General features: G+C 41.7%; 1 long non-coding RNA gene across 1 annotated transcript in view; it reads left to right on the plus strand.

Moving 5' to 3' along the window:
- The first annotated feature begins 452 nt into the window (after positions 1 to 452).
- Positions 453 to 22,165, plus strand: part of LOC113484348 — a 46,598-nt gene continuing 24,885 nt past the window's right edge. The window contains exon 1 of the long non-coding RNA XR_003399208.1: positions 453 to 561. This is a non-coding gene — a long non-coding RNA (uncharacterized LOC113484348). The remainder of the gene's footprint in view (positions 562 to 22,165) is intronic.

The raw sequence follows: 22,165 nt of genomic DNA on the forward strand, positions 1-22,165 counted from the left end.
TCTGGGTTTTCTAATTTGTGCCACTTACCAAATGATTCACACTGTACCAAAATACAGGAGATTGATGAGACAGGAAAAGTACTGATTTAACATCCCACATATAAAATTACTTCTCAGGCTTCCACATATAGTCCTGATGTTTAGAGAGTGAAGAAACTGGGAGCTGGGAGTTACAGTCTGACTCACTTGTGAGACTTTGACCCAGTTATTTGAATCTAGATTCAGCAAAATACTGAAGCACTTTAAACTTGTTATCTTAGGTTTCTTCTAAAGGTCTGTTACTGTTGATCTCTTTATATCTCAGTTTACACAGTTATAAACCTAGATAATTAATTCTTACCTTCTAGGCTTTTGTGGGAGTTAAAAAATAGCTGTAATGCTCCTTGAAGCCTTTTAATGAAAGCTGGTGTATTGAAGTACTTGTCATTTACCTTACTGCGTACCCTAGGATGAGAAATCATCGGTGTTGCCCAAGTCCATGCATCATTTCTGCCAGGATGAGAATTTAGTCTCCCGAGTGCACCAGGCCACGAGTACAAAGATGAGGTGCTTCAGGAGCGGGTAATTTTCTGAATTACACATAACTTAGCTTTACCCTGGTCTTGAATGAGTCAAAACGTAATCAAAGTCATGGCTCAGTTATGTGCCCCCTCTCTCTCTTAAACACCGTGTATCCTTAATACCTAGATGTACACACACATATATGGAATAACTCTTGTGCACCTGCAAGGCGTGTAGAGGTCACACTGTCCTTGTAATTCTTCCCCTTCCTGCCATTACCTTTATTTCCCAAGGTTTGAGCCATTATCATTCAGCAGTTATGCAGCTTTTCTTTTCTTCTGTCCCCAAATTATTATTGTTTCCCTCCTACCTTCTACCCCTCTAGATCCATAATGGAGTCCTCAGCTCTAAATTTGCTAACCGTGAAGATTTTTGCTTGAAATGTTTTGAAAATGCTGGGGGAAAAATATAATAATAATAATAAAAAAAAAGAAACCTATGAGCAACACACTGTGCCATGCTCCAGCATTGCACTTCTACGGGAAAGATAATAAAGATATTAGCACTCATATAATTTCAGATAGGAAATGAAACCAGACATGAAAGAAACACTAGCTCCAGCTGTTGAGTGGGAATCAAACTAGCTATGGGAATTACAGGTACTGTCACCGGAGACAGCCCGACTTCTGAGAAATGACCTCAGGTGTAGGAGCTTGCTGTGGCCCCTTGCAGATATTAACACCTAATTAACAATCTGCGAGAGCATCCTACATCTTAATCACCAGTGAGGTGAGAATGACAATCACAAGGATGAGAAGGAGAAGGGAAATGGTAATTTTTCCTCTGCACGCATCATCTAATAACCATGGTTATTCAGATGCAGCTAAATGCGATTTCCTTTTAGTCGTTTCTGTCTATTGGAAGGCTCAGTAAGTTCATTTGCTAGCAGGTAGGCAGCGGAGGTGAGAATTGAATTGATCTGAGATACTCTGAAATATTGACCCTGAGGTCATTCCTAGTTTAAATTGGGAAGTAAGGCTGAGCTTATGTCTTCCCTTTCTTCTCTCCCCTTTCTGTACTCCCCCTCTTTTTGTGTTTCCAGGCATGTTAGTCTGTACTGTGTAATTATTTAAACATACTCGGATGGTGGGGAACCTCGTTCCCTCGAAGTTAATCAAAATAAAGAGAGCTTTTGTTAACGGTGATGGGTAATTAAATAGCTGGCTTCGTGTTGTGCAGAGGCATTGTGCTGGGTTATTGACGTCCAGAGCTGGGCTCCCTGGCCCTCCTGTGCACAGACCAGCCCGCCGAAATCGCCAAGATTAAGGTACAGACTAAATTAAGGAAAGAGGGTGTGAAGCCATGTAAATGATTAACAAGGCCAGGCTGTAAAGGAGAGGGGCGCACAGCAGCGTATCCAGAGTCTCCCAGAGGAAGAGCTCTTTCCCTGGGGAGGGTGCACGTTTTAAAGAGGAGATGTGTGTGGCATTTCTCCTTCATGCTGATGATTTTCTGGCTGTGGTTTTAGTCAGGAACAGCTGTAAGTGTGGACGGGAACAATCCACTTACCCAATTTCAGCTCCAGCATAGACACCTAGGACCAAATTCTGCTCCTGATTACCTGGTGTAAACGCTCAGGAGTGTGAGGGAGCTGGTGGAGAGGCTCTGGGCTTAGACCTGCACCAGAGGGCTGGTGCAACTAAAAAGTAAGCAAGAAAGTAAAACAAAGGTCAGGTTTGCTCAGTCCCACCAAAGCCAAGGCAGGAGCAGGTTCCCTGGACGCCGGGATGATGCGTCACCTTGCCTCTTTATCACTTGAGCAGGATCCAATGGAGTTTTAATGTAATGCCTTTGAATGGATGCCTTTATGTGTGCTTCCAAACAGCTTCCACTTTGAAACTGCTTTATGACAGGGTTAAAATGAGTGGCAGGCAGGGAGTGAGGAATACAGACGTATGTACATCTTCTAGACCTCGTTCTGCGTTGGCTCTACCTGCAGCACTCCCTTGCCCTGCTCAGTAGCAATCTCTTTCCATATCACTTGGACCCAAATTCTATTCTAATAAGGAGAGAATGGCAAAGTGAAGACAGCATTATATTAGCCACTCAGCTTCCATGGAAACTTCCATTGTTTTCTTTCCCATGACAAGAGATAATCTCTATGTTTTCTGTTATGCTCACTTCTTCAACTCTTTTAGCTTTGTTTTTACGTGTTGGCCTTGCACTAAAAAATATAACTTGACATCTTGTGTCTTCTCAGCTAAAAAGGTATCAATTCCTGGACTTAATGTCAGCTGTACCCAGATCAAAGGCAAGAAACATAAAAGTTGACATATATTATTTATTTCATGGTTTACATCAATGATGTTTCTCTCTACCCTTTTTTGTTATTATTGCTGATGTTTTGCCCATAATGTTGCACTCGCTTCTCAAAAGTGTTTGTCCCCTACAGACAAATATCCATATTAATGTAATCCATCAGCAGTTAACAAATACCAGCTCGCTTCAGCATTTCCCGCACACCCAAATATCCCATTGTTTTTGCAGCACTCTTTGGGTGTGAGAAGAATGCCGGATCGGGCCCTTGGGTAGGAATTTCGGAGCTGGAGACTTTCTCCCCCAGCCCCAGAAATGCACGGGGTTGGTTGGAGCAGCAGCCCGGGGCGCTGGCACAGGGAGTGGGAGATGCTGCATTCTCTCCCTGCATTGTGAGCTGCTGCAGAGGCGAGACGAATGCCAGGTTTTGAGGGAAGCAAAAGCTCAAAAAAAATTTTTTTTTTGTTTTCCCAGTTGTTTGTGGTTTTTTTCCCCTACCCTTTCCTGTCTTTCTTGCCTACCTTTGGAGTTCTGAGTGAGTAATACAGGGTCTGGCTTAAAACTGTGGGCGGAAAAGCATCTGAGATCAGTCAGAAATGCTGCTCCAACCTGTGAATCCCTTTGACCGCTCAGTTTAGTGTAAAACTTGGGGTTTTCCCCTCTTTGTCAACAACTGTGGCAGGTTTTACTTCCTGAGTTACAGAATTAGCTGAAATGCTGAGTCTGATTTTGCCCCCTACCCTCCCACAAGCTATTTTTTTCTGCAATGAAAACAATAATGCTTGAGAAAGATCCTTGGGATTTTTTTGTTTTGTTTTGTTTTGTTAGTTTGATTTTATTTTAAAGCTTGCTGACAATTGTCAAATGTTCATTCTAGCAAAGAAGTGCTCGGAGGGTATAGCCCCACTATACAGCCAACAGGAGTAATTTGCAGTGCTCCTCAGAGCTCGGCTATTCAGCCAATGTGTGTCTCTTAACTATTTCTTTAAAATTTAATTGGGATCAGACAATCAAATGTCTCCAAATTTTTTGCCTCTTCAGGCTGCAATAAAGCCACTTATAATTTATAATCAAAGTTTGGTATCGTTAAACTAAACTGTAAAACCGACTTCAGGGTTTCAGTCATAAAATAAATATACGATAAATATTGCAATGGGGCTTGAGTAGCACCGCTGACAACAACACGGTGAATACATACACACACACACACATATATATATTCTTTTGAGTGTGTGTGTATACATTTAGTTCCAGAGGTAAGAAAGATCTAAATAATAGATAACTGGCATGTATTCTTTCCTGGTAGAACTGAAGCTAAGATAGATTTATAGCCCAAGTAGTTATTTTAAATGCAAAATGAAGTGTTAATTTATTAAATTCATTTATGCATCAACATTATTTTTATGTCTTTCTTTATATTTTCCTGTAATATGGAGCAATGTAGTATTCATTCTGGGTTTTTCTGTCTGTTGACTGTAGCACTCCTTTGCTTAGATTTTTTTCTAACAAGGCAGCTCATTTAGAAAGAAATGTTTATGTGAAGTGCTTGTCAGTTGGCATTTTTACTGGTGTGCTAACCCAAAGGTAAAATATAAAGGCACGTCTTTTCCTTGCTGGCTTGTTGCTACTAGAAGGGTTCCTCCCTTGTTAGCTTGATAAATAATTTTACTAGCGGGAATCTGCTGAATTTTTATGCTTGCTGTCTATTTTCTGCTTGCTGCAAATAAATTCCAGCACTCAGAGGGCACTAAAACTCCAAACACATGGTATTTTCCCATTTTGTTGCTGGTTGCCTAAAATATTTATTTCATCTTGTGTTTTTAATTAAATCTTTAAAAAAAAAAAAAAAAAAATCCCCTCAACTTTTGCAATTATTTCCAAATGAAGGTTTTAGTCCACATTGTACTTAATATAAAGTCTTGAGTTTAAATAACACATTATCACAGGTAAACTAAATGGGTAGTGTTAAATCAGTCATCACTCCAACTACTTAACGGTTTTCAGATTAAGTGCGAGGATTATTTATTGACATATCATCTATTTAAGCATTTCTTACAATTTATTATATACTTTTACTTTTCCCAGTTTCCAATCAAGAAAGCTAATTTAATTTGTGGAAGAACTACTCTAGTTTGGTGAGAGAATGCACTGAAAAGGCTTAGGTTATGGGCTGCCATGGCATATACAGCAGAAAAAAATTGCAGGAAATTAAACTGGTGAGGCTAAAGTGGAAGAGGCATTGGTTTGCTCTTTTTCACTTCTTTTTTACACTTTTAAAGAAGAGATTTTTTTACAGTTACTGAAGTTTTATGCATTTTAAAATTGAATTTACTTCAACCAAATGAGAACCAACCCCAAAAAGCCTCTGCTTCCCCCTCATAGCACACTCTGCATGTCAGAGGGTGCATAGTCACCATCACACATCTGGAGGATCACTTCTTGGCAGCACATCCTGATTCAGTGTCCCACATTCCTGGTTTTGGGGAGCTTTGCAGACCTGAGTGGATTTAGGAGCTGGCTTTTACAAGACTTTTACTTCAGTGTTTAGATCTGCCTGAGCTCAGTCCCTTCTGTGGTGATTGTGGGTGCTTGGTGGCAGGGGAATGGATTTTTTTGCTACCACCAGGATCCCTCCCTGCAGCTTACTGTGGGGCAGTCCCACATCTCCTGAGAGTCACAGGGATGCAACCAGCATCACTTCTTTACACATCTGCACAGTTCAGGGGGTGAGCAGTTAAAGGACCTGGATGCAGGTTAGTGACACTGCTGCCCCATCCCATGCCCACTTTGTCCTCACCAAGAAAAGCTTGGCTGGGTGCAGGGCAGCCAAACAGCACGCCCTGTTCAGACTTTCCCTCAAACAACAGAAAGCTACATAGCCTTGAAGATTCCAGGCCAATCCACCCAGAATATTAGAATTATTTACATATTTTTAGCACGATTTGTCTCAAAGCAATCCCCCAACTTTGGCCCAAATTCTTACGTCCTTATACCAACCACCCTCCCAATCATTTGCTTGTTTCCACAGGAATTAGGTGACTGATCTGAGTGGTGTAAGCCCATGCCAGAGCCCAGCTGGTGCAGACACCAGCCTTTTCATTTATGTGAGCACATCCCAAATCAGGTAATTGGGTGGTGGGAAGAACTCATGCTCTAGAACTGAAAAGCTAAGGGAAAAGCTTGGGCAGTGGGGAAAATTACCCTTGGGGGCTGGGCCGTATAAATTAGTGTTACAAGAAATCTCAGGAGGCAATGTAATCCATCGCTGTGCCACGAGGCAGGGTCATACAGACTTATGTTATCCCTGACAGATATTTGCATAACCTGTCATTAAAACCCCCCACGGAGAGCATGACACTTCCCTGGAGCCTCCCTGGCAGACCTTCGCTACCATCCCTTCTCAAAAGCATTTCTCCCTGTCTAACCCACGGTGCAGGTCCCTTGTGTCCTGGTCACCACAGACACTGAGGACAGCCCATTCCTTTCCTCTTTGCACTGACCCTTTGCACATTTTGAAAACTGTTGTTATGGCTTGCTGCAGCCTCTTTTTCTTTAGACTAAACAACTCCACATCTTTCAGTCTTTCTTCATAGGTTATGGTCATGACTTTGTTATTTAATATCTTGTCTGAAGGGTCCACATACAGTAAACTTGCTGGAATTCAATTTACCTGTGTTAAAAAGGACCGTGAGGATGCTGCTTGGAGGCTTTACAGCATCTGAAAGGGGAATAATTTAATCCTTCTGTGGGATGGAGGGTAGGGAACATTTCTTTACCTGGGAGTGTTAACTGCAGCCTCCCCAAGAATTTACCCTGGTAATAGAGTTTGCTGACAGGCTTTAGGAACATGGTTTAACATTTTATAATTTTATATATAAAAGTTAGAATGGGAAATAAGATGCAGCCTCTGTGGTGGCAGGTTGGGGTTGTACCTTCCAGGTGCTACATGAGTTTCATTAATTTCAGTAGCAGCTGAGCAGCTACAGCCATCCACACACCACCTTTCCTTCTGGCATTGCCGGTTGGCTCCAGTGTTTCAAAAAGCTTCCAGCTTCAATGTAGGTTTGTGTAAATCCAGCTTTTCCTTTGTGACAGAAGGAAGTTTTCCCCAAAATGCCACAGATGAAGGTGGACCAAATTGGAATTTTCAGCCATCTGCATAGACCTGGGCTTTGCTGTTGACTCTAAGTTGCTTTCTTAAAAGTTGGAAAAGACACTAGTGCTCCTTCCGTGAAGATTCGCTTTACTTCTTGGAAAAAAAATGAGGGGAAGCAGAGCCTGCTAATTCTGATCTTCTCATTGTCTTTTAGTGTCTTGCCTGGGAGGTTGGTGGGGAGATGTCCTGAACAAAACAGAAGTATTCACTTGCAAGAAAATACTAACAAGGGACTTTTCTTCTCCCATGTACTGGTACAAATTGCCCCACGGTGGGATTAATCAGCATGGCAGAATACCAGGGAACATCTCCTGGAGGTGGTTTTAAATTTTGCAGGATTTTGGCTTCCTGACTGAAGTCCTAACCAAACCCTGTCTTGAAAGGTGCTAACAGGGATGCAGTGGTACACGCTACCACCTCACTTCTGTAGACCGGGTACCAGTTCTGGACACGAGATGTGACAGATTTTACTAATATAGGATGAAGGTTATCCCTGAAGGAGGGTGATGACAGGGGCTTTCACACTCACAATATACCTTTTCAAGGGGAAGATAAAAATGTCCCTTTGTTATACAAATATTCATGATACCATCCTTCTTGCTTCATCTGAGTTTCCACCTCTGCTTTGCATTGTATAGCCTCCCCTTTCTTCTTTCTTTTTGGTCATCTATATCCCCTCAGTGATTCATCTCAATGAACTTAAAAAGTTGACTCATCCAAAAGTATAAGCTTTCTGTACACAATAAAAGTGTATGCAGAATCAGGGAAAATGGCTAACAAGTCAAGCAGACATTTTAGCCCAAGTATTTTCTAGCTCTAAAGAAAGATCTCATTGAGAAATATTTGTGGAGCTCAGTTATGTAGGAAGTAAAATGAGAATGACCTTGCTGAGCCATTAGCTCAAATCAGAGATGTAGCAGCAGAAGTGAAAATATATGCTTCCTTCTCTAAAGAATGGAGTTAGGGACCAGTTCTTACCATGGGAAAGAAGAGAGAGGAAAATTGTCTTCCTTTCAGTAGTTCATTTTTCTTTGCAAAGTGATTAATGCATTACTATAGCAAATTTATTGTATAGTCTGATTACCATTGCATAATAAATCTAAACAACTGTGACTGTCACGGTGATAAGGCTGGCATGATTTTGTTTCTCTTAAAAAAAAAGGTTTATAAGTGAAGCTTAACTTTTAGCTTTCTGCATTTCTGGGATAAAATTTATTTTGGCCATTACAGCTCTATCTGTTTGAAACTGCACCAAAAGGAAATAAGTTGTTCAAAAGGATGGTATATTATTGGGAGACTTTTACCTTCACTCAATTTGCAAAAGAAACTGAACATCAGCATTAAAATGGAAATGGAGTTCAGGAGAAAATAATAACTCAGTTGTTTAAAAAAGAGTTGTAACATTTAAAAGGGACTTTTCAAATATCAAGGATGGACAACCCAATTAAATTAACTGCATTATATTCACAGCCATTAACACCTCAGGCTCAGCTTTTCTCGGGCTACCAGAGTTTGCTGAGGGCTTGTCTGTGCCTGGATAAGATACTTCCAGGGAGCTGCAGGAAGAAGTGACTAATTAGAGCCATTTTCTCCGAATCATGGGGAAATGGGTACTCCAGCCTTAGTGCTGTTGCTGTGCCAAAGCAGAGCCCGAGTGAGCGCTGGGTTCAGGAAGGATCTCTTGGCCACGTGGGCACTGCCCGCTGCCCAGGATCCACTCCCCTCTGTCACTTTACACATAAAGATCAGTTATTTCTTTCTGGTTCCTTCCCTCTCTCCATGAACATGCATGAAAGGGCACCGCTGTGCTTGAGCAGCTCATGTGTGTGCTGCCTGAATGCTGTGTCAGGGGCTACTTTTGTGAAAACACCCAACCTTTGGAGGGTGTGATGTGAAAAGAGATCTTTTACCCAAGTGCGTGGATGTCCGTTTGGGACACGCTTCTCCCATCAGCAAGAAAGTAGCAGTGCAGGGCAATAGCAGGGTGTGTTGGTGCCAGGGAGCTCCCATGTCCCATGGATTCTCCTCTGGCTGTCCTTATCTCTTTCCCTCTCCCAAGGCTTCTGCCCACCACCGTGGCTCTCAGCCTTTTCTTCAGAGCAGCACCAGCTGCTTTGGCAGAAGCAGAGAGCACTCAGACATCTTTGCACCTCTGGGTCCGGCATTGCTTTGTCTTTCTTCAGGACTTCTGCACAAAATTTGGGACCTAGGCAGGGAGCGTGGCAGAAAATTCATCTGACTGCCAAGCTGAGTAACAGCTGTAAGTTGTAACCTGCAAATTGCTTCCAAAAAGGAGCAGGTGAAATTTCTCGCATAGCTGTATGAATTTTGTAGTGTAAAGACTGGAAACAGATCATGAGTCACTCCAGACTTCAACTAAAGCCTGTTGCCGCCAAACTCTGGGAACAACACATTTGGATTAGCAGCTCCAGAGACATTTTTCTTTTTGTAGTGAGGACACGTGAAGGTGATAAAGGTGACAGTGTCTTCTCTAGCCTCTGAAAACCCTGTATTACCTGTTTGTGAAGTCGATGTATTCATTTCCCGTCTCTGAAGACCTCCTCCCTCACAGACTTCTTGTTTCCATGGTGTATTCTTGATGGCCATGGTGGGAAGAGATCCCCCACGGTGGTTGTGAGGTGATTGGAAGACCTTTCACTTCCCAGTACCCAGGTGACACCATACCTATTCACAGTCATCAAAGTGTTGCTTGATTTGGACTGGGAACACTGGAATTTAGGCCTGGAGAACTGAATTCAGCCTCTCAAAAACATCAAGGCTTGCAGCCAGGACTGGGACTAGCTGGTAGCTTATTTTTAAAAAGCTGAGTGTCTTTGCTTGATTTTAAGTCCCTGGACTCCTGGAATATTTTTTTCTTCTTTCACTTTTCCTCAAGTTACTTCGTAGACTATTTTGAAGCTAGTAGGGTTCAGAAGGTCTGTCTATTTAGGTATGAATTTCTTCTTTCATAAAAAAAAAAAGTCACTTGGAACAATCTGGTGCAATCAGGTATCGTGAAGGAAGAAAAAAAAAAACCTTGAAGCTTTTGCACAGGCTTTCAAGGGCTCAAAGGTTTCTTCTTTTCCCTGGATATGTTGAACATCTTGAAAATAAACCCAGCGTGTTTCAAAAGAGAAGATAGATGTGTCTGTTCAAATAGGCATTGCATTTGGAATTGGTGCCTCTGGTTGTTAAACAGAATCCTTGTTTAACATCCTCATTAAGAACTGTGACTTGCCACCAGTTTTATGAAGATCAAGTCATTTACTTTTAAAGTAAATTAAAGCAAATTTCTCTGTGGTGACAAGTCAATAAAACAATGGAAGGCTCAAGTTTTTCAATCATCCAACATCTGTTCCTTGTTTTCCTCTAGATGTAAATGCCCTGTGTACAGCAATAGGTGAACAGAGTGAGAGCCAATAGCCGTAATGTTGGGGGTCTTTTGGTTTAGTTTTTTTTGTTGTTGGGGGGGGGTGGGAGAGTGGGTGTTTTGTTGTGGGGTTTTTGTTGGTTTGTTGTTTTTTTTTTTCAAATAACATGGTAAGTCCTGTCCATTTTTGGAAAGGGTAATTTAGTAGTTTCCTGTGACAGCACGTTCAGAGCTCCATTGTCATGGGAGCGGTGACAGTCCATGGCTGTGATGCTGTATTTTGTTGCTGGAAGCACAGTAAGTTGTTGCGGAGTAGTGTAAGTGGTGAGCCACTTCTTGGAAGCCCAGTCAGCACAAATGAGATCCCCATCTTTTGTCCGAGCCACCCACACCACCAGCAGACACCTCTGAAGCAGAGGGTACTCGGATGCTCTCTGAGGCATGGTGGGAACTAGGTTGTATAAAACCTCATTGAAACCACTTCCACGTTATACCCACGCTCAACCTGTTTGTCTTGAAACGTCTCAGAGAGAAGCCAGCAGATGAAAAACAAGGTATTAGACCCATTTTACATTTGAACAAGTGCAGGATGCAAACTGCAACGTGCTTGTTTTAAGTGTTCTGGAGGGTTTGGCTTTTTGGTGGTGTGAGAATTGGCTCCCTGCTGTGTGAAGTATTCACATGTGGATCTGTGCTGCGTGGGAAACGCTGGCATAGTGGAAAAGAGAGAGGAGAGCTCTGCTGGGAAAGTAAGAGGGGGCTGGATATAATTCACTTGGGGCAGAAGTCTTTTCCTAATTCTTCTTAAGAGGGCAGTTTGTCTTGGACAGCGTAGCATTGACTTTTGGAGTGGTTGAGGAGGACAGGAAGTCATTACTGGATGCACATGAAAATTAGAGAGCTCAGATCATTTTTAGAGATATAAAAAAAGGTCAGTGAAAGTCCAGACGCTTTTGCTGCTCAAACTATCCCACCCTTTGATATCTGCCTGCTCTCACACATATGGTTATGGATCCCATCTTCTGAGCTGTAGGTACACATTTTATCTTATGGTTTCTTCTTCTGAGTCCTTAGGTTCAAGACCTTTGGTGGGAGTGGTTTCCCCTCACTCAGATCTTTATGGGGCCAGGAAATGGGCTGCTCCACTTTATGGGAAACAAGTAATTAGGTCTCACCATATTCAAGGTAGCTGGCTGTGGGGAGCAGGCAACTTCTTCTTTGCTAGTTCTTCTAGAAAAGGGCTGAGAAATTCTTGTCATGCTTCTCTGATGCTACACCAGATTTTAATATCTAGAGGTACATAGATTCATTGAACAATTCTGCCATCTCTGTTTCGTTCAAAGGATGAATAATGTTGTAATCATATCACCATATTTAGAAAAAACAAACAAACAAACAAACAAACAACAAACTAAAACCCCTATGAGATTTTGGATGATAAAAGAAATAGTAGCATTTAGCCCATCCCAATAATATTTTTTTTTTTTAATAATTGCTGTCTATTTGCAGCTTAATAACTGGATATGGGAAGGTATAATTTTAAATGGCATTTTCTGCTTTCTTATTCTCCACATAAAGTGGTGCTGCACTCAGTCAATGGAGGAGGCAGATGAGTCATCCAGCCAAGATGCAGCTTTCTGGGGTATGTTGCTCATGAGCTGTCATGCAGAAAAAAGGTGATAGCATTTGGATGTAGGGGTTCCTCCTAAATCCCTCTTTTCCATAGTTTCAGTGGGCTTTGGACGGCTCCTTGCTTGCAGCTGTCATCATCATGCTTGGGCTCATGATATCCAGGAGACATATATCTAAAGGCAATGCACAGATACATCTTTGTAGGAAAAGTGCTTCCTGGGCTCCACTGACTCCCAGAGAGTCAGCACAGCGAAGGAGCCCACTGCAGGAAGGGTCACAAACCACTACAGGAACAGTGATGCTGCTCCCACTGAGGACGTCCTGGCATCTTCTTGCACCAGGGACCTGGCAGCACTGTGGCCAGATCTTTTTAAGGAAGCTCATTTAAAATTGAAAACCTTTATTTTATTTTTTAAGTGTCATGGTGGTTTTCAGATGCCAGATAGAAACCAAGGGGATCAGGCAATCCAGGGCCAACTTCCTTCATTGGATTGATGATAAATAGAGACAAACTGCCGAGTGCAGCACAGATTGACCTTAAAGGAGACCTCTGTCTTCCACCCGAGTCCGGGAACCCTGAGTTCTCCTGCTGTGAAATGACCTATGAGAGCTTTCTCCTCAAGAAGGAGGTCTCCCTAAATTGTACAATTAGAAGTGCCGAGGTCTTCCTCCAAACTGAACAGAGATCTCTAGGCTTTGGCAATAACTACATCCTTGTGGTCCCCGTGGTCTTATCAGAGCATCTCCGCTGGTGTTTGATTAACAGCAAGGTGTTGTAGCAACAGCTCCCAGTTTTATCCTCCTTATTGCCATTTTTATTATTACTAGATTATTCATTTTGCAGGGCCAAAAGTAGGGACATACATCCTTGGCTCTGACCCTGGCATCTCCATGTCATATTCCTCAATATCTCTGCACGCTCCTTTTAGGGCTAGTTGTGTAGGTAGAGGGAAACTGTGTAAAGATCTCAGAGCCACATGCGGCCCACTGCGCTCTGCTCTTTCCATTTCTCCTTTTAGGATCAAGTTTACTTTGATGGTGGTTAACCCAAGCTGTTACCAAAAACATAGAAGAGGAGTGTTAAAGCACAAATGAGTTTTCCTCAAAGATAACCTTGTTTTGTGAGTGCTGAGCATCTCATGCTGCATGAAAAGCAGCCTTGGTTTCTCTTGAGTTCAGTAGGAGCTTTGGTGCTCAGCTCCTCCTGGGCAGGGCTCAGCCTTGGATGGGGTGGGACCCTTCTGTTTGGTGAACCATTCGGGGACCTAATGCTGAGATACAGTCATGTAACTGTTTGAATTCCCAGGTCATACAGTTTATCTAGAAATCTGCTCAGAGGTCAGTGTGAAATAATAATAATAATATCTTGCACTTCCTGGGTGCCTTTCATCTTTCCAAATATTTATTAATTAGCCCTCAAAAACCCCCTGCAAGGCAGATAAGAGATGGATGGATACGGCTCCTTTCATGTACCAGTGGGACCAAGCAGCTGTCTGACTGTATAGAACAACACTGTCCACAGTTTGGGGCAGATTAGGAAGTAGATAACAAACCCATATCTTGTTAAGGGTGCAGAGAGAATTTAGCTAGGCAGAATTTAATTACCTCTGCTGGAACTTGGCCAGTGAGCCAAGGCTCACCTTCCTCCTTTCATTGCTTTACTGTGGAGTCTGTAACCGCATCAGGTTCTCGTCACATTCAAAGGATGATCTTGCACCTTGGTCTGGCTTGAGTAGGTGTAGAGCTCTGACCAGAGAATCCTTCCTGGTACTCCGCGTGTGTCTTTTTTCCCCAAAGTTTCACTCCAGTGCCTTTTATCCTGGCAAGCAGAGTTCTCTACCTTACATTGAGATTCCCTCTCTGGTATTCCCAGGGCAGTTGGAGCTGCACAACACGAATTCCCTTTTGTTTGCTTTTGCAGCATGTAATTCTAGAGCATAAAAATGTTGAAGCTAGAACTCAGATTTTACCTATTTTGTGTTAATGCTTTTTATTAAATCTCCAGGCTCTCTTTAAAGCTTCATAGAGAGCAATTTATTGTAAAGCTGCACTTACTGTATTTTATGTCCACTGTAATTGCTTGTTTCATCTAATTCAGATTATACTCATGTATAACAAAGACTAATCCAAGATAGGAAGAGATGAATTATTGATCAAGAAAGTTTTGGAATTAAGATTTTAAACATACATACCAGATATATGTGTAATATTTAGAAATAGATCTGAAAGAAATTAGGCACTGTTCTTTAATCGAATTTTGAAAAGGAAATGACTAATACAGTAAATCTGGAAAAAGAATTGAGCGATAAATTAAATCTGGAAATGGAAGTGATGGATAAATCAGGTCTAAAAAAGCAACCAACCAGTATGTCAAATGCACGGTGTGTTTATTAAAGTAAGGAATTGCTTGTATGTGTATCTGCATGCTACAATCGTGCAATTAAATACTTGAAATCCTTCAGTAACAAATTATATGTGCAGATGTACACACATGTGCCTCTATATCTGTACACAAAGTAAACACACGTGTCTCTGCAGTGTTTTGAGCTGCACTAGCAGAATAATGTACTTGCTGAAGTCTCCTAGGCGTACCGAGGATTTCAGTTTAGGATCTCTCCATTTCAGTATTCACATGTGACTAGACATGGACAGCTCATGATTCCAGCTTTTTAAAAAATGGTAATTGTTAGTAAAGCCCAGATTTTAAAAATGATGAGGCATGTCTTGTTCTGAAAGCTTTCTGCTTTTGTTTTCTGATTCTAATTGTACACTAGCAGCAACACAAACTCCTTTGGCTAATTCAAAGGATTTTGATAGACAGCTTGGGCCCAAAGCATATTTTCAAGATCAAGACTATAAAAAATCTCACTATGGAAAAATCATCATTTGCCTCACTGACTTTGATTTACATCTGTGTTACAGAGCCATGAAATTTAAAATAAGATGACCTAAATTGTCCTATAATAATGTGGGCATGAACGTATACTCCTGGTGGCAGAGTTTCTCTGTCACTATACCAAATGAAATCTAGTTTTTAGTGCCAATCAGTTAGGCATCATTAACCCTTTAAGAATGTTATTAGCATTCTTACAAAGCTTTTCGCCATGTAACAAATGTTTTCAGACTAAACTTGTCGAGGTCAAAGAATCCAAGCCAGTACGATTTAGGACGTTTTGTCCTATGCAATATGTATATACTCTCCATCACACCAAATATAAAATGTTAGCAGTGGTTTTAAAAAGCTGGCAAAAATGTAGTATTTAAGTTAAAAAGCAGTCCTTCATAAGCTGTCCCCCACTTCTACTGGCAATATGTGCTCCTCCCCCTCATCCCTTTTTTGCTGTGTAGTAGAAAAATTGCTCTGTACATGCATCCTCCAGGATCCAGGAATGAAAATTGCTTTGCATTTGCTATTACATTATGGTGCTCTTCATTCTGATTTTTTTTTTTCTCAGTTCATGTTGTTCTTTTTGCAATAAGTGTATGTTTGAATTGAATTGAAGAGTAGCATATTAAAGAACTGGTTTTCATAGCTGTTTATGTCCTTTCATCCAAAGAAGTGTGAGAAAAGCAATCAAGGTTTCAGATTGACATGCTAAAGCAAGAACTATCAGAGAAAGCATCTTGCTATTGGAGTGTTGAATATTTGCATACCTAGTCTGTTTGAATTAGTCCAGACTAAACCAATGTATTTCTAGAACTATCTTCAGCCTGTGGTCAGGCTTATAGAGAACAATTAGTTTCAGGTAAAGTAATTATCTGTTTCCCCCCAGCTTTACGCCTCCGAGTATGTCAAAATGTAGCACCTATAACCCTGACTCAGAGTATTATTGAGACTTTCCATCTCTTTGTTTTTCAACAGATGGCATCTAGGTGACTTGCAGTCTTACAAATGGGATTGATGATGTGAAATAGAGGAGCTTAAAAAGTACTTGCAGAGACAGGAGGAAAAATTAGAAATTAATATCACTGTAGGAAATGAAAAGCAGCCTCACATGGAAGTGAAATTCTCAATTGGTAGCTTTTACATCAAAAGTGGTGTTTGGTTTGTATTTATTGCAATATAAATAAAGTGATGTAGGCAGTAGTGTTGTGTTCAGTAATTTATCTTACAGGCATTTGGGATGAGCTTCCCGTGAAAGACAAGTGAGTAAGAAGCTGCATGAGTGCCTCTGCTCACCGAGAGCTAGAATTCGGGAAGGACACTGCTTGTGCTGCTCAAGTAAAACATCCTGTGGTTTTTGGTTCTAAAGAGCTCATGTTAACATTTTGCTGATGAATTGACGTGGCCCACGAAAAAACCTGGATTACTCACTGAGACACTGAATGCGAATGTGTGTGGATTCAGCTGAATAAACAGTCAGTTTTAAGGGAAGGAGGAGAACTTAGAAAATCAAGAGAACAATTTACATGGCTGGCTGAAAGATATGTTCAAGTGCTATTGATGAAATTAGGCGTTATTTGTAATGGATTTACACAGCAGTAATAATGCAGAGAGTAATTTTGTCTGCGAAAGGGGCAGTGGCAGTGGTAGCATCGGGGGTCAACATCATGGGCTACATCATCACCACTGCTGAAAATCAGCAGAAATAAATTGCACGTTTTGGCTAGGAAGTAGTTTAAAGCACCACTTTCCTTCTTAGCTTAGCTCAGTATGAATCCTGCATCATCAGTGAGTAGAGATTCATAGTCAACTCCAGGTAATCCGTTCATGGAGTCCTACAGAAATTCCCATGGGAATACATTCATCTGTTCTTGCTGGATGTGCGTTAGCACCACGGTGCAGTGATGGTTTTGAAAGAAAGCACGGATATGATGGATGATTTGTTCTTTGCAGTGCTAACTCTGCGGCTTTTGTGGACCAAAATCCCCATGTAAATAAAAACATAAGTTGATCTCCAGCCCTTATGATTTCAGTAAGACCCAGCTATATGTGTCTAAGTACGGACTTAACACTTTAATGAATCAGAATCTAAATTCACATCTCAGTAAAACTAATGCTCAGGAATGAAAGAGGTTATTTGTCTGTCCTAGTGGAATCCTTTTTGGTATAACGCATTTTACAGCTCTATGTAAATTCACCGTGGTGTATGAAATACTTCTCCCCATCATCTAGTATCTTTGTCACTACCTTTTCCTAACCTTTATTTCAGTAGAAAAGAACATTTAGAAAAGCACACTTAAAAATGTGTGCTAAAAACTTACTGCCTGAAAACATAGAAATTGTTTTAACTAAACCTCTTTGAGTCTTAAGGAACTTCAAATAGAAATTGGGAATCATAAAAAATTCTGAGGGTATATCTGTTTTGGTTTTTTTTTGTTGTTGTTGTTGCTGTTTGAAAAATGAAAGTAATGTCTTTAAAATATGTGCACTGAAGAGATGATGCTTTTGTTCTGACAGCTTGTACATCAAGTTTCAGCATGATGGGGTTTGAAATGGTAAAAGTCAGAATTTGATAAAACAAGCTTTTAGGGGGCCGTTCTTTAAAAGATTCCTGCATGCAACATGCATTCAGAAAAAAATCATGGCAACAGAGTAGATTTTTTTTTTTTAAACTGTATGCAGCTGTTAAGAAAATAAGAGTGTAAAATGTACTTTGAGATATTGTAATGGCAGGAGTTTTGCAATAATATCGTCACTGTTGAAATCAGCTTATTTGCTGCAGTTCTTCACTAGTTAGGCATAGGGAAACATGTAATTTCAACCCTTCCCAGCACAGAAAAGAATGTTTTTGAAGTTTGATTAGTTTCTTGTTTTCTTCAGGTTTCCATTTTTGTACTCTTTCTGCATTTCCCAAACAGCATGGCAATACCCGATAAAATGTAAAAATTTTCTTTCAAGCGGTTTGTCGAAGTTTTCCATGATGTTTAGCATCACTGGGATGAAATACATTGCCCTCAATAAGCAGAACAGAAAGGTATTTTTCCCGTATGAGCTGTTACCATCCAGGTTGTGTGTCCCAGGGCTCGGGGCAGAGGGTCCGTGGGGCTCTGGTGGCAGCTGGAGAAGCAGATTCAGCTTTGCACAATGTGAGCGGTTCCTCGGGAAGAGGCAGTGCCTGAACACGGCTGAAGAGAGAGTGCACGAGGCTTGAAAATTTAGGGCAGGTATTTCAAGAAGCAGAGCTGTGATGCTCAGCAGGAGTGTGGGGCTGGAGGGGGGACAGGGGGCAGCCCTGCTGTGAGCCAGGAAAACTTGTTTCTTCTGACTGGTGCTAATCACTTGAGTGGAACAAAGGTCAGGGGACAGCCCCTGTCCTCACCTCGGGTCAAGAAGAAGGTGGAAGGCGAATAAACCTGCTGTCCCCTCTGGGGTGATCCAGTCTGATGGGTTGGATCCTCCCCAAAGAGGGGAAGAACAGAGTCTGAATTATGGGGAGGAGAGGGAAGGGTCTGCAGACGTCGAGGTGATATCCATATTCCCTTCTTCTCAAAGAGCTTAGCGAAACAAAACAGAGAAAGAAAAGCCTCCAGCAGCAGGGAGTGAACGGCTGGAATTTCCTTAATATTAACTGAGCTTTAGGCAGCAAGCCTTAACGTGGAGAATTATTTTTAATTAATAGCTTTTCCCCTACTTTGGAGCTCAGCGGGAGGATCTTCTTTGCATTGCACAAGGAGGGGAGATAGGAGCAGTCCTGGTTTTGTAACTGATAACTATTTCAGGCCAACTGCATTGCCTGGAATAACTTTGTATTCAGAAAAAGAACAAAATGTTACATCAAAAGATACCTCCTTCTGGTTCTTGGATTTAAATTGCCTCTCTCGATAAACCCACAGCCTGGCCAGAAATGAGTTGATGGATTTTTAAGAGTCTCCTGGCCAAATTATTCTCTCTCCTTCTCTTCCTCCTTCTCTCTCACCTCTGTGTTATCAGCATGGCATTTGGCCCTAAGAGTGGACCTTGCAAGGATGCTGAGGCTCCACTAGGGTCCAAGGGTGCAGGGCTTGTGCCCGGCAGCGGGGTACTTTACCCCAGATCCAGATGGGAAAAGAGGCAGGAAGGTGTTGTGAATTTGTATTACTTTAACACAATGGGTTTGTTCAGAGACAGTTTTCAGGCAATAAATGGCTCCTTTGTGTTACTTCCCTCCCCATGGTAGCTTTCGGAGCTGTATATGTGCATATCATTTTGCCTGTGTATTAACAAGCAGGAAGGCTCCCTGGCTTCCCACTTCTCCTCCTCTCCCTCCCCTTCTCCCCATCTTCCAAAACCCTCTGCCCCAGCACACAATTCAAACAAAATTAGCAAAATAGGTAATGAGATTATGGGGGGGGGGAAACAAACACCTTTCCTTTTGCTTCTCTTATTCTGAGGACTGTAAGAGACTGTAGTGCATCTTTTTATGAGCGGCTTCATGGGAGTCGGGACATTTGCTTGTTATACTGTGGCACTGTAAGAGGGTGATCGTCATGGACTATAAAGTAACGGGAAGTCTCACAGCCCCTCCAGCTCTGTAACACTGCAGCTTGCTCACACAAGAGAGAGGGATTTATAGCGTTGCCTTGTATTTTTTAACATATTTTTTCTGCTTTTTATTTACAACCTAGCCCAACAGTTCTTGCTTTGTCCCCTGTCTCCCTCCTCTCCTATCTTAATTCTGCCTGTTCCTTTTGGTGTATTGGAGCCCCAGCAGGGTCCAAAAAAAAAAAAAAAATCAGTTTAGGTGGAGGAGCAGCATGGATAAAGGTTGAACTCTGAGGTGTGCACATCCCCCTTCAAGCACTATATCTTGTCTAAGTAGAAGCAAGTGAGGGACAAATATCTGACTTTCTAGGCTGTGTGGAAGGCAAGGAAAGGATGGAGCTGGGAAGAAGAGGAAAGAATATGAAAAAGAGTGTGTTCCTTGTTATCAAACTTGTCAAGATATTTTCCTTATGAGCTTTTGTTAAAGCCCCGTGTCTTTCTCTTATTTAAATAAGTATAATCTCTGAAGGAGTTTTGACTTGCAGCTTTTCAAAGCAGTGGGGTGTAGTTCCGTTTTATTAGCTGTCATTGAAGATCTGATGCAGTCATGTTGGAGGCTGTAAAAGCCTTGATGCTGTCAAGCCAAAGCAGTTGCGAGTGAGGGTGGGTGCCTACCATCCCTGGCACTGCCTTCAGAGTCAGAGTCTCCCAGCTGCTGGGGCTCACAAGCAGCAGTTCCTGAATTTTGTCCTGGATTTGGTGCCATTCATGGGGTGACCATGCCCTGGTGTTGAAGCATTAGTAAATGCAGAATTGGTATTTACCAGATGAAGAGTGAAGATTACAAATGGTGCAGGCATCGCCTTAATAATTAAGCAGCTTTTGGGAGACATTGTCTCTGTTAGCTTTGGAGCCTGGTCCCCAGATCCCTTCCATTTCTCTTGAAAAAATGGTGTGGCATTTTGTTGCTGACCACCACTTGGCTTCGGTATTACGTGCTCCCATTGAAACAACTCCCCCAGAAGCTGCAGCAGTGAGTTAACCATCTGGGGTCAAGAAAAGGACATTAAATATAATCAGCAGCTCTCTTAATCTTAGGAGGAGAATCCTCATTTACTTGAAGGTGTGTGCTGATCAAAGCATGGTAGGAGCCGAAATGCCATGCAGTAACAGCTATTTCCCAGGAAGGTTTCTAACCCCCCCCCTTTTTTTTTTTTTTTTTTTTTTTTTTTTTTTTTTTTTTTTTTTTTTAAGGGCAGAAAGGAAAAAGCACCAGGAATTTTGAATCATTAGAACTTTTCCTCTTGTGGTTCAACTGATGCAGTGTCTAGAATCAACTGCACCTGACCAGCACTTATACATGTTAACTATCAGCTAACATAATCTGAAGCCCTAGGAAAATAGGTTGTAGCACAGATGTAAGACACTGAAGGAAGACAGTAATTTTTTCCTGTAGATGGGAAATGCATATGTTGCCTCACTCACTTGTCATTACTGAAACTATAGGTAGGGACAAAAATAGAAACTACTGACAGCTTGATTTCTTCATGCTGGCACTGAGCTACAGCGGAGCTCTACAAGACCCTATAAATATGCAAGCGAAGGGAAATCCTACACAAGTGCTATCATACTGCTATAGGACTGAATAGAATTAGCTTTATTGCAACCAAACAGTATGGACAGAGTCTGCTTTTCAGAGCTTCCCTATCTCGCGAACAATGTAAAATGTGAACCAAAGGCAGCTAATCTGGCCTGTTTACTGGGAACAGTTCCAAAATATATTGTTGGAAATGACTAGAAAAAGCTTTGCACTGCATAGCCCTTATGGTGCAGCCCTTTCTTCCTTTTAAAGTGAAATGTCCTTGCAGAAATTAAACACTGGGAAAAAAAAAAAAAAAAAAAAAAAAAAAAAAGGAAAGGGAAAGGGATCACTGTGGCTTAAAGCACTTATTAAAATTTGTGGAGGATGCAGTGTGCATTGAAAATGCTCCCCCTCCCCCAAACCTAAACCAACAAAAACAAGCCAACCCCATGAATAGCTCTTCCTAGCTTCCTGCACATTGAATATGTATGTTAAAGGACAAGGAGCCAAGATTCGCTCTGATTTGCTTTGCTTGGAATATTTTTGCTCATTTGATATATGAAAGTCAGGGGCTATGCCAAGGAGAGGCTGGCGAGCTGGCCATCGTGGAGATTTCTGCAATGGTTCACAGTGGTGTGCAGAAGCAATATGTATCCCACTGTGTAAACGATGCTTCCTGCACCTACGAGTAGGGTTCAAAAGGTTTGCACGGCAAGAGGAGAAAAAAAAAACCTGCCGCTGGGACTGTGAGTGGAGTAGTTGGGGTGAAACAAGAGTCAAACAGAATTTCAGGGAAAAGGGACCCCCAAAATTGGGAAGGACTCCTTAAGCATGGACTCCTGGACGTTTGCATCATTATTCTTTTGTATTGTTCTTGACAGAAGATATTATTTGTGCCATCTCGTGAGCCCTGCCAAGTATGTCTCCTCTCAAGAGGACTCCGTAATCCTCTTACTTTCATTCACATCTCTAAAGCAGCTACATCTCCCTCATTTTTATAAGCTGCTGTTGTAAGTTTGCTTCGTGATTTAGCTGCTCTCACTTCTTTTTTTCAGAGGTGGCAGCTGATTGTGAGCCCTTTCTTCCTTGTTAGAAATGAACAGTGTACACAACTACAGAGTAAACATTTCTATCTTCTTCCTCATTCAAGCAAAAAACCTTGACCCCTGTGCTGGTGGAAGTGAGAGGTTTCCAAAACACACA

This window comes from Athene cunicularia (assembly GCF_003259725.1).
Source record: "Athene cunicularia isolate RWA chromosome 11 unlocalized genomic scaffold, athCun1 chr11_part1, whole genome shotgun sequence".
NCBI classification, from domain to species: Eukaryota; Metazoa; Chordata; class Aves; order Strigiformes; family Strigidae; genus Athene; species Athene cunicularia.